We start from the raw sequence: 13,573 nt of genomic DNA, 5'->3' as shown, positions 1-13,573 counted from the left end.
TAATGTATCTATATCTATGTAATGTATCTATATCTATGTAATGTATCTGTATCTATATCTATGTAATGTATCTGTATCTATGTAATGTATCTGTATCTATGTAATGTATCTATGTAATGTATCTATATCTATGTAATGTATCTATGTAATGTATCTATGTAATGTATCTGTATCTATGTAATGTATCTGTATCTATGTAATGTATCTATGTAATGTATCTGTATCTATGTAATGTATCTATGTAATGTATCTATATCTATGTAATGTATCTGTATCTATGTAATGTATCTGTATCTATGTAATGTATCTGTATCTATGTAATGTATCTGTATCTATGTAATGTATCTGTGTAATGTATCTGTATCTATGTAATGTATCTATGTAATGTATCTATGTAATGTATCTGTATCTATGTAATGTATCTGTATCTATGTAATGTATCTGTATCTATGTAATGTATCTGTATCTATATCTATGTAATGTATCTGTATTTATGTAATGTATCTATGTAATGTATTTATGTAATGTATCTATGTAATGTATTTATGTAATGTATCTATATCTATGTAATGTATCTATGTAATGTATCTATATCTATGTAATGTATCTATGTAATGTATCTATATCTATGTAATGTATCTATGTAATGTATCTATATCTATGTAATGTATCTATGTAATGTATCTATATCTATGTAATGTATCTATGTAATGTATATCTATATCTATGTAATGTATCTATATCTATGTAATGTATCTATATCTATGTAATGTATCTATGTAATGTATCTATATCTATGTAATGTATCTATGTAATGTATCTGTATCTATGTAATGTATCTATATCTATGTAATGTATCTATGTAATGTATCTATATCTATGTAATGTATCTATGTAATGTATCTGTATCTATGTAATGTATTTATGTAATGTATCTATGTAATGTATCTATATCTATGTAATGTATCTATGTAATGTATCTATATCTATGTAATGTATCTATATCTATATCTATGTAATGTAATGTATCTATATCTATGTAATGTATCTGTATCTATGTAATGTATCTATGTATCTATATCTATGTATCTATGTAATGTATCTATATCTATGTAATGTATCTGTATCTATGTAATGTATCTATATCTATGTAATGTAATGTATCTATATCTATGTAATGTATCTATATCTATGTAATGTATCCGTATCTATGTAATGTATCTGTATCTATATCTATGTAATGTATCTATATCTATGTAATGTATCTGTATCTATATCTATGTAATGTAATGTATCTATGTAATGTATCTGTATCTATATCTATGTAATGTATCTGTATCTATATCTATGTAATGTATCTGTATCTATATCTATGTAATGTATCTATATCTATGTAATGTATCTGTATCTATATCTATGTAATGTATCTATGTAATGTATCTGTATCTATATCTATGTAATGTATCTGTATCTATGTAATGTATCTATATCTATGTAATGTATCTATATCTATGTAATGTATCTATGTAATGTATCTATATCTATGTAATGTATCTATGTAATGTATCTATATCTATGTAATGTATCTATGTAATGTATCTATATCTATGTAATGTATCTGTATCTATGTAATGTATTTATGTAATGTATCTATGTAATGTATCTATATCTATGTAATGTATCTGTATCTATGTAATGTATCTATATCTATGTAATGTATCTGTATCTATGTAATGTATCTATATCTATGTAATGTATCTATATCTATGTAATGTATCTGTATCTATGTAATGTATTTATGTAATGTATCTATGTAATGTATCTATATCTATGTAATGTATCTATGTAATGTATTTATGTAATGTATCTATGTAATGTATTTATGTAATGTATCTATGTAATGTATTTATGTAATGTATCTATGTAATGTATCTATATCTATGTAATGTATCTATATCTATGTAATGTATCTATATCTATGTAATGTATCTATATCTATGTAATGTATCTGTATCTATGTAATGTATCTGTATCTATGTAATTTATCTATATCTATGTAATGTATCTATATCTATGTAATGTATCTATGTAATGTATTTATGTAATGTATCTATGTAATGTATTTATGTAATGTATCTATGTAATGTATCTATATCTATGTAATGTATCTATATCTATGTAATGTATCTATATCTATGTAATGTATCTATATCTATGTAATGTATCTATATCTATGTAATGTATCTGTATCTATGTAATGTATCTGTATCTATGTAATTTATCTATATCTATGTAATGTATCTATATCTATGTAATGTATCTATATCTATGTAATGTATCTATGTAATGTATTTATGTAATGTATCTATGTAATGTATTTATGTAATGTATCTATGTAATGTATTTATGTAATGTATCTATGTAATGTATCTATGTAATGTATCTATGTAATGTATCTATGTAATGTATCTATGTAATGTATCTATATCTATGTAATGTATCTATGTAATGTATCTATGTAATGTATCTATGTAATGTATCTATGTAATGTATTTATGTAATGTATCTATGTAATGTATTTATGTAATGTATCTATGTAATGTATCTATATCTATGTAATGTATCTATATCTATGTAATGTATCTATGTAATGTATTTATGTAATGTATCTATGTAATGTATTTATGTAATGTATCTATGTAATGTATTTATGTAATGTATCTATGTAATGTATCTATGTAATGTATTTATGTAATGTATCTATATCTATGTAATGTATCTATATCTATGTAATGTATCTATATCTATGTAATGTATCTATGTAATGTATTTATGTAATGTATCTATGTAATGTATTTATGTAATGTATCTATGTAATGTATTTATGTAATGTATCTATATCTATGTAATGTATCTATATCTATGTAATGTATCTATATCTATGTAATGTATCTATGTAATGTATTTATGTAATGTATCTATGTAATGTATTTATGTAATGTATCTATGTAATGTATTTATGTAATGTATCTATATCTATGTAATGTATCTATATCTATGTAATGTATCTATATCTATGTAATGTATCTATGTAATGTATTTATGTAATGTATCTATGTAATGTATTTATGTAATGTATTTATGTAATGTATCTATATCTATGTAATGTATCTATGTAATGTATCTATATCTATGTAATGTATCTATGTAATGTATCTATATCTATGTAATGTATCTATGTAATGTATTTATGTAATGTATTTATGTAATGTATCTATATCTATGTAATGTATCTATATCTATGTAATGTATCTATATCTATGTAATGTATCTATATCTATGTAATGTATCTATGTAATGTATTTATGTAATGTATCTATGTAATGTATTTATGTAATGTATCTATGTAATGTATTTATGTAATGTATCTATATCTATGTAATGTATCTATATCTATGTAATGTATCTATATCTATGTAATGTATCTATGTAATGTATTTATGTAATGTATTTATGTAATGTATTATGTAATGTATTTATGTAATGTATCTATATCTATGTAATGTATCTATATCTATGTAATGTATCTATATCTATGTAATGTATCTATGTAATGTATTTATGTAATGTATTTATGTAATGTATCTATATCTATGTAATGTATCTATATCTATGTAATGTATCTATATCTATGTAATGTATCTATGTAATGTATTTATGTAATGTATCTATGTAATGTATTTATGTAATGTATCTATGTAATGTATTTATGTAATGTATCTATGTAATGTATTTATGTAATGTATCTATGTAATGTATTTATGTAATGTATCTATGTAATGTATCTATGTAATGTATTTATGTAATGTATCTATATCTATGTAATGTATCTATATCTATGTAATGTATCTATATCTATGTAATGTATCTATGTAATGTATTTATGTAATGTATCTATGTAATGTATTTATGTAATGTATCTATGTAATGTATTTATGTAATGTATCTATATCTATGTAATGTATCTATATCTATGTAATGTATCTATATCTATGTAATGTATCTATGTAATGTATTTATGTAATGTATCTATGTAATGTATCTATGTAATGTATTTATGTAATGTATCTATGTAATGTATTTATGTAATGTATCTATGTAATGTATCTATATCTATGTAATGTATCTATATCTATGTAATGTATCTATATCTATGTAATGTATCTATATCTATGTAATGTATCTATATCTATGTAATGTATCTGTATCTATGTAATGTATCTGTATCTATGTAATTTATCTATATCTATGTAATGTATCTATATCTATGTAATGTATCTATATCTATGTAATGTATCTATGTAATGTATTTATGTAATGTATCTATGTAATGTATTTATGTAATGTATCTATGTAATGTATCTATGTAATGTATCTATGTAATGTATCTATGTAATGTATCTATGTAATGTATCTATGTAATGTATCTATATCTATGTAATGTATCTATGTAATGTATCTATGTAATGTATCTATGTAATGTATCTATGTAATGTATCTATGTAATGTATTTATGTAATGTATCTATGTAATGTATTTATGTAATGTATCTATATCTATGTAATGTATTTATGTAATGTATCTATATTTATGTAATGTATTTATGTAATGTATCTATATCTATGTAATGTATTTATGTAATGTATCTATGTAATGTATCTATATCTATGTAATGTATCTATATCTATGTAATGTATCTGTATCTATATCTATGTAATGTATCTATATCTATGTAATGTATCTATGTAATGTATCTATGTAATGTATCTATATCTATGTAATGTATCTGTATCTATGTAATGTATCTATATCTATGTAATGTATCTGTATCTATATCTATGTAATGTATCTGTATCTATATCTATGTAATGTATCTGTATCTATATCTATGTAATGTATCTATATCTATGTAATGTATCTGTATCTATATCTATGTAATGTATCTGTATCTATATCTATGTAATGTATCTATATCTATGTAATGTATCTGTATCTATATCTATGTAATGTATCTGTATCTATATCTATGTAATGTATCTATATCTATGTAATGTATCTGTATCTATATCTATGTAATGTATCTATATCTATGTAATGTATCTGTATCTATGTAATGTATTTATGTATCTGTATCTATGTAATGTATCTATATCTATGTAATGTAATGTATCTGTATCTATGTAATGTATCTATATCTATGTAATGTATCTGTATCTATATCTATGTAATGTATCTATATCTATGTAATGTATCTGTATCTATGTAATGTATCTGTATCTATGTAATGTATCTGTATCTATGTAATGTATCTATATCTATGTAATGTATCTGTATCTATGTAATGTATCTATGTAATGTCTCTGTGTAATGTATCTATGTAATGTATCTATGTAATGTATCTATATCTATGTAATGTATCTATGTAATGTATCTATATCTATGTAATGTATCTATGTAATGTATCTATGTAATGTATCTATGTAATGTATCTATATAATGTATCTATGTAATGTATCTATATCTATGTAATGTATCTATGTAATGTATCTATGTAATGTATCTATGTAATGTATCTATATCTATGTAATGTATCTATGTAATGTATCTATGTAATGTATCTATGTAATGTATCTGTATCTATGTAATGTATCTATATCTATGTAATGTATCTATGTAATGTATCTATGTAATGTATCTATGTAATGTATCTGTATCTATGTAATGTATCTATATCTATGTAATGTAATGTATTTACTCTGTTTGTTATACAATAGTTAATCAAAGACACAAGATACTGTAGACTGTATTCTTGGATACGTCATTTCCGGTCACAACTTGCAGGCTTGTTTTCGAATTGCTGTGCGTTTTGTTGCCAACCTATTTTGCTACCTGACAACTTTACGGGTTTCACTTTTTAATTACCGTTCATATATTTATTTATTTTTTCCTCAACTCATCACTCCCCTAACTGGGAGGGGGCCAGAGACAATTACTCGATGCCGACACATCTTTCTAGCTGATATGCACGAAACATGGCTTAAGCCTGATGAATTTACTGTGTTAAATGAGGCCTCACCTCCTGGTTACACTAGTGACCATATCCCCGTGCATCCCGCAAAGGCGGAGGTGTTGCTAACATTTACGATAGCAAATTTCAATTTACAAAAAAAAAAAAATGACGTTTTCGTCTTTTGAGCTTCTAGTCATGAAATCTATGCAGCCTACTCAATCACTTTTTATAGCTACTGTTTACATGCCCTCCTGGGCCATATACAGCGTTTCTCACTGAGTTCCTGAATTCCTATCAGACCTTGTAGTCATTGCAGATAATATTCTAATCTTTGGTGACTTTAATATTCACATGGAAAAGTCCACAGACCCACTCCAAAAGGCTTTTGGAGCCATCATCGACTCAGTGGGTTTTGTCCAACATGTCTCTGGACCCACTCACTGTCACAGTCATACGCTGGACCTAGTTTTGTCCCATGGAATAAATGTTGTGGATCTTAATGTTTTTCCTCATAATCCTGGACTATCGGACCACCATTTTATTACGTTTGCAATTGCAACAAATAATCTGCTCAGACCCCAACCAAGGAACATCAAAAGTCGTGCTATAAATTCACAGACAACACAAAGATTCCTTGATGCCCTTCCAGACTCCCTCTGCCTACCCAAGGACGCCAGAGGACAAAAATCCGTTAACCACCTAACTGAGGATCTCAATTTAACCTTGCGCAATACCCTAGATGCAGTTGCACCCCTAAAAACTAAAAAAATGTCTCATAAGAAACTAGCTCCATGGTACACAGAAAATACCCGAGCTCTGAAGCAAGCTTCCAGAAAATTGGAACGGAAATGGCGCCACACCAAACTGGAAGTCTTCCGACTAGCTTGGAAGGACGGTACCCTGCAGTACCGAAGAGCCCTTACTGCTGCTCGATCGTCCTATTTTTCTAACTTAATTGAGGAAAATAAGAACAATCCGAAATTCCTTTTTGATACTGTGGCAAAGCTAACTAAAAAGCAGCATTCCCCAAGAGAGGATGACTTTCACTTTAGCAGTGATAAATTCATGAACTTCTTTGAGGAAAAGATTATGATTATTAGAAAGCAAATTACGGACTCCTCTTTAAACCTGCGTATTCCTCCAAACCTCAGTTGTCCTGAGTCTGCACAACTCTGCCAGGACCTAGGATCAAGAGAGACGCTCAAGTGTTTTAGTACTATATCTCTTGACACAATGATGAAAATAATCATGGCCTCTAAACCTTCAAGCTGTATACTGGACCCTATTCCAACTAAACTACTGAAAGAGCTGCTTCCTGTGCTTGGCCCTCCTATGTTGAACATAATAAACGGCTCTCTATCCACTGGATGTGTACCAAACTCACTAAAAGTGGCAGTAATAAAGCCTCTCTTGAAAAAGCCAAACCTTGACCCAGAAAATATAAAAACTATCGGCCTATATCGAATCTTCCATTCCTCTCAAAGATTTTAGAGAAGGCTGTTGCGCAGCAACTCACTGCCTTCCTGAAGACAAACAATGTATACGAAATGCTTCAGTCTGGTTTTAGACCCCATCATAGCACTGAGACGGCACTTGTGAAGGTGGTAAATGACATTTTAATGGCATCGGACCGAGGCTCTGCATCTGTCCTCGTGCTCCTAGACCTTAGTGCTGCTTTTGATACCATCGATCACCACATTCTTTTGGAGAGATTGGAAACCCAAATTGGTCTACACGGACATGTTCTGGCCTGGTTTAGGTCTTATCTGTCGGAAAGATATCAGTTTGTCTCTGTGAATGGTTTGTCCTCTGACAAATCAACTGTACATTTCGGTGTTCCTCAAGGTTCTGTTTTAGGACCACTATTGTTTTCACTATATATTTTACCTCTTGGGGATGTTATTCGAAAACATAATGTAAACTTTCACTGCTATGCGGATGACACACAGCTGTACATTTCAATGAAACATGGTGAAGCCCCAAAATTGCCCTCGCTAGAAGCATGTGTTTCAGACATAAGGAAGTGGATGGCTGCAAACTTTCTACTATTAAACTCGGACAAAACAGAGATGCTTGTTCTAGGTCCCAAGAAACAAAGAGATCTTCTGTTGAATCTGACAATTAATCTTAATGGTTGTACAGTCGTCTCAAATAAAACTGTGAAGGACCTCGGCGTTACTCTGGACCCTGATCTCTCTTTGAAGAACATATCAAGACCATTTCGAGGACAGCTTTTTTCCATCTACGTAACATTGCAAAAATCAGAAACTTTCTGTCCATAAATGATGCAGAAAAATTAATCCATGCTTTTGTCACTTCTAGGTTAGACTACTGCAATGCTCTATTTTCCGGCTACCCGGATAAAGCACTAAATAAACTTCAGTTAGTGCTAAATACGGCTGCTAGAATCCTGACTAGAACCAAAAAATTTGATCATATTACTCCAGTGCTAGCCTCTCTACACTGGCTTCCTGTCAAAGCAAGGGCTGATTTCAAGGTTTTACTGCTAACCTACAAAGCATTACATGGGCTTGCTCCTACCTACCTCTCTGATTTGGTCCTGCCGTACATACCTACACGTACGCTACGGTCACAAGACGCAGGCCTCCTAATTGTCCCTAGAATTTCTAAGCAAACAGCTGGAGGCAGGGCTTTCTCCTATAGAGCTCCATTTTTATGGAACGGTCTGCCTACCCATGTCAGAGACGCAAAGTCGGTCTCAACCTTTAAGTCTTTACTGAAGACTCATCTCTTCAGTGGGTCATATGATTGAGTGTAGTCTGGCCCAGGAGTGGGAAGGTGAACGGAAAGGCTCTGGAGCAAGGAACCGCCCTTGCTGTCTCTGCCTGGCCGGTTCCCCTCTTTCCACTGGGATTCTCTGCCTCTAACCCTGTTACGGGGGCTGAGTCACTGGCTTGCTGGGGCTCTCTCGTGCCGTCCCTGGGGGTGCGTCACCTGGGTGGGTTGATTCACTGTTGTGGTCGGCCTGTCTGGGTTGCCCCCCTTGGGTTGTACCGTGGCGGAGATCTTTGTGGGCTATACTCGGCCTTGTCTCAGGATGGTAAGTTGGTGGTTGAAGATATCCCTCTAGTGGTGTGGGGGCTGTGCTTTGGCAAAGTGGGTGGGGTTATATCCTTCCTGTTTGGCCCTGTCCGGGGGTGTCCTCGGATGGGGCCACAGTGTCTCCTGACCCCTCCTGTCTCAGCCTCCAGTATTAGGGTCAGTTTGTTATATCTGGAGTACTTCTCCTGTCCTATTCGGTGTCCTGTGTGAATCTAAGTGTGCGTTCTCTAATTCTCTCCTTCTCTCTTTCTTTCTCTCTCTCGGAGGACCTGAGCCCTAGGACCATGCCCCAGGACTACCTGACATGATGACTCCTTGCTGTCCCCAGTCCACCTGGCCATGCTGCTGCTCCAGTTTCAACTGGCCTGGGCCCTAGGACCATGTCCCAGGACTACCAGACATGAGGACTCCTTGCTGTCCCCAGTCCACCTGGCCATGCTCCTGCTCCAGTTTCAACTGTTCTGCCTTACTATTATTCAACCATGCTAGTCATTTATGAACATTTGAACATCTTGGCCACGTTCTGTTATAATCTCCACCCGGCACAGCCAAAAGAGGACTGGCCACCCCACATATGCTCTCTCTAATTCTCTCTTTCTTTCTCTCTCTCTCGGAGGACCTGAGCCCTAGGACAGTGCCCCAGGACTACCTGACATGATGGCTCCTTGCTGTCCCCATTCCACCTGACTGCTGCTGCTCCAGTTTCAACTGTTCTGCCTTATTATTATTCGACCATGCTGGTCATTTATGAACATTTTAACATCTTGGTCATGTTCTGTTATAATCTCTACCCGGCACAGCCAGAAGAGGACTGGCCACCCCACATAGCCCGGTTCCTCTCTAGGTTTCTTCCTAGGTTTTGGCCTTTCTAGGGAGTTTTTCCTAGCCACCGTGCTTTTACACCTGCATTGTTTGCTGTTTGGGGTTTTAGGCTGGGTTTCTGTACAGCACTTTGAGATATCAGCTGATGTACGAAGGGCTATATAAATAAATTTGATTTGATTTGATTTGATGTATCTGTATCTATGTAATGTATCTGTATCTGTATCTATGTAATGTATCTATATCTATGTAATGTATCTGTATCTATATCTATGTAATGTATCTGTATCTATATCTATGTAATGTATCTATATCTATGTAATGTATCTGTATCTATGTAATGTATCTGTATCTATGTAATGTATCTATATCTATGTAATGTATCTGTATCTATGTAATGTATCTGTATCTATGTAATGTATCTGTATCTATGTAATGTATCTGTATCTATATCTATGTAATGTATCTGTATCTATGTAATGTATCTGTATCTATGTAATGTATCTATATCTATGTAATGTATCTGTATCTATGTAATGTATCTGTATCTATGTAATGTATCTATATCTATGTAATGTATCTATGTAATGTATCTATATCTATGTAATGTATCTATGTAATGTATCTATATCTATGTAATGTATCTATATCTATGTAATGTATCTGTATCTATGTAATGTATCTATATCTATGTAATGTATCTATGTAATGTATCTATGTAATGTATCTATATCTATGTAATGTATCTGTATCTATGTAATGTATCTGTATCTATGTAATGTATCTATATCTATGTAATGTATCTATATCTATGTAATGTATCTGTATCTATATCTATGTAATGTATCTATATCTATGTAATGTATCTGTATCTATGTAATGTATCTATATCTATGTAATGTATCTGTATCTATGTAATGTATCTATATCTATGTAATGTATCTATATCTATGTAATGTATCTATATCTATGTAATGTATCTATGTAATGTATCTATGTAATGTATCTATGTAATGTATCTATGTAATGTATCTATGTAATGTATCTATGTAATGTATCTATATCTATGTAATGTATCTATATCTATGTAATGTATCTATATCTATGTAATGTATCTATATCTATGTAATGTATCTATGTAATGTATCTATGTAATGTATCTATGTAATGTATCTATATCTATGTAATGTATCTATATAATGTATCTGTATCTATGTAATGTATCTATATCTATGTAATGTATCTATGTAATGTATCTATGTAATGTATCTATATCTATGTAATGTATCTATGTAATGTATCTATGTAATGTATCTATATCTATGTAATGTATCTATGTAATGTATCTATGTAATGTATTTATGTAATGTATCTATATCTATGTAATGTATCTATATCTATGTAATGTATCTATATCTATGTAATGTATCTATGTAATGTATCTATGTAATGTATCTATGTAATGTATCTATATCTATGTAATGTATCTATGTAATGTATCTATGTAATGTATTTATGTAATGTATCTATGTAATGTATCTATGTAATGTATCTATGTAATGTATTTATGTAATGTATCTATGTAATGTATCTATATAATGTATCTATGTATCTATGTAATGTATCTATGTAATGTATCTATGTAATGTATCTATATCTATGTAATGTATTTATGTAATGTATCTATGTAATGTATCTATGTAATGTATCTATGTAATGTATCTATGTAATGTATCTATGTAATGTATCTATGTAATGTATCTATGTAATGTATCTATATCTATGTAATGTATCTATGTAATGTATCTATGTAATGTATCTATATCTATGTAATGTATCTATATCTATGTAATGTATCTATATCTATGTAATGTATCTATATCTATGTAATGTATCTATATCTATGTAATGTATCTATGTAATGTATCTATATCTATGTAATGTATCTATGTAATGTATCTATGTAATGTATCTATATCTATGTAATGTATCTATATCTATGTAATGTATCTATATCTATGTAATGTATCTATGTAATGTATTTATGTAATGTATCTATGTAATGTATCTATGTAATGTATCTATATCTATGTAATGTATCTATGTAATGTATCTATGTAATGTATTTATGTAATGTATCTATGTAATGTATCTATGTAATGTATCTATGTAATGTATCTATGTAATGTATCTGTATCTATGTAATGTATCTATGTAATGTATCTATGTAATGTATCTATGTAATGTATCTATGTAATGTATCTATATCTATGTAATGTATCTATATCTATGTAATGTATCTATGTAATGTATCTATGTAATGTATCTATATCTATGTAATGTATCTATGTAATGTATCTATATCTATGTAATGTATCTATATCTATGTAATGTATCTATATCTATGTAATGTATCTATATCTATGTAATGTATCTATGTAATGTATCTATATCTATGTAATGTATCTATATCTATGTAATGTATCTATGTAATGTATCTATATCTATGTAATGTATCTATGTAATGTATCTATGTAATGTATCTATATCTATGTAATGTATCTATGTAATGTATCTATGTAATGTATCTATGTAATGTATCTATGTAATGTATCTATGTAATGTATCTATATCTATGTAATGTATCTATCTATGTAATGTATCTATGTAATGTATCTATATCTATGTAATGTATCTATGTAATGTATCTATGTAATGTATCTATGTAATGTATCTATGTAATGTATCTATGTAATGTATCTATATCTATGTAATGTATCTATGTAATGTATCTATATCTATGTAATGTATCTATATCTATGTAATGTATCTATGTAATGTATCTATGTAATGTATCTATATCTATGTAATGTATCTATGTAATGTATCTATATCTATGTAATGTATCTATATCTATGTAATGTATCTATATCTATGTAATGTATCTATGTAATGTATCTATATCTATGTAATGTATCTATATCTATGTAATGTATCTATGTAATGTATCTATGTAATGTATCTATGTAATGTATCTATGTAATGTATCTATATATATGTAATGTATCTATGTAATGTATCTATATCTATGTAATGTATCTATATCTATGTAATGTATCTATGTAATGTATCTATGTAATGTATCTATATCTATGTAATGTATCTATGTAATGTATCTATATCTATGTAATGTATCTATATCTATGTAATGTATCTATGTAATGTATCTATGTAATGTATCTATATCTATGTAATGTATCTATGTAATGTATCTATGTAATGTATCTATATCTATGTAATGTATCTATGTAATGTATCTATATCTATGTAATGTATCTATATCTATGTAATGTATCTATGTAATGTATCTATGTAATGTATCTATATCTATGTAATGTATCTATGTAATGTATCTATATCTATATCTATGTAATGTATCTATATCTATGTAATGTATCTATGTAATGTATCTATATCTATGTAATGTATCTATATCTATGTAATGTATCTATGTAATGTATCTATGTAATGTATCTATGTAATGTATCTATGTAATGTATCTATATCTATGTAATGTATCTATATATATGTAATGTATCTGTATCTCTGTGTAATGTA

The sequence above is a fragment of the Oncorhynchus keta genome, chromosome 12 (assembly GCF_023373465.1).
Source record: "Oncorhynchus keta strain PuntledgeMale-10-30-2019 chromosome 12, Oket_V2, whole genome shotgun sequence".
NCBI classification, from domain to species: Eukaryota; Metazoa; Chordata; class Actinopteri; order Salmoniformes; family Salmonidae; genus Oncorhynchus; species Oncorhynchus keta.
Note: the sequence above shows the minus strand (reverse complement) of the source record.